This window comes from Schistocerca gregaria, unplaced genomic scaffold (assembly GCF_023897955.1).
Source record: "Schistocerca gregaria isolate iqSchGreg1 unplaced genomic scaffold, iqSchGreg1.2 ptg000038l, whole genome shotgun sequence".
Taxonomy (NCBI): Eukaryota; Metazoa; Arthropoda; class Insecta; order Orthoptera; family Acrididae; genus Schistocerca; species Schistocerca gregaria.
This window is the reverse complement of record NW_026061701.1, coordinates 617,898-619,035: the sequence shown is the minus strand read 5'-3', so window position 1 is coordinate 619,035 and position 1,138 is coordinate 617,898.

The following is a 1,138-nucleotide window of genomic DNA, read 5'->3' as shown; positions in this document are numbered from 1 at the left end:
CCAAGAGTACCTCTAGGCCGCGACTCTTTATCTCAGTGGTAGAGCACTGGTCTAATACACCAGGGGTCGTAAGTTCCATTCTCACAGGAGAAGGATTAATTTTGGTAATCAGTTGCGCGTCGTGGCCGTATAGCAAACTGTACCTGTGATGACGAACAATTAGCGACAGGCGTTTTTTTAAGAATTACTCTCAAATGCGATTAAGGCAAATGGCGCAGATAAAGCATTTGCCAAAGCGGTACAGCATAAGGTGGGACGAGGCAGTCTGAATTACATTTTATAGATGTATTTCTCACATATCTCAGAGCCTCTCGCGATATTCGTCGTCGTCGTCGTCGTCGTCGCCGGAGCCGCCGCTTCTGCAGAAGTAGCAAATGGCAATCGTAGCAAATGCGGCGAGGGACGCCCTGCCTTCGATTCCGAATGCACAAAGTGTGTGGTCTTGTTTCTCAGTCTATATTTGGTCGGTCTCGTCAGAGGTTGAATGTAACGAATGGGTGGGAAAGAGCAAGGGGCAGCGGCTGTGTAGAACGAAAACACAAATCCTCAGGGGTGTGAGCGTTTCGAGATGAGTCGTATACATGTAAATGTTGGTCGTCAGTGACCGTGTGGCCTAATGGATAAGGCGTCGGACTTCGGATCTGAAGATTACAGGTTCGAATGCTGTCACCCTTGTGTTTTTCCAGTTCTGAAAAAGAAACATAACGTTTTAATGTAGCACTTGAGTAGTACGAAACCGTCTGAATGTTGCTGTTGACCATTTTTTGCTTGGAGATGCTCTTGAGCTTGAAACACACACAACAAGACCGGTGTTAACTAGCGAAATGGTCTGCAGAATGCCGACACAGCGAGTTTTAACTATCACTTGCACATCTAAAACAACGTCGGAAAGTAACTCGTTCGGCTTTTGAGTCACATAAAGTATGTGCGTTAATTTTGACGCCACTAGCTCTGCATGTTGTCATGCAATTTCTTTACCTCTCAGAAATGATTATGACATAAAAGTGAAGTACGTGACGAGTGTGACGTTAGGAAAACATTAGGCATCATGGAGAGATTCTGTATGGGACCATCCATCCAAACGAGTACTGTGTGACGTGCTACCCGGCAGGTATTCACCGAGGTAGCCGGCTAGCTC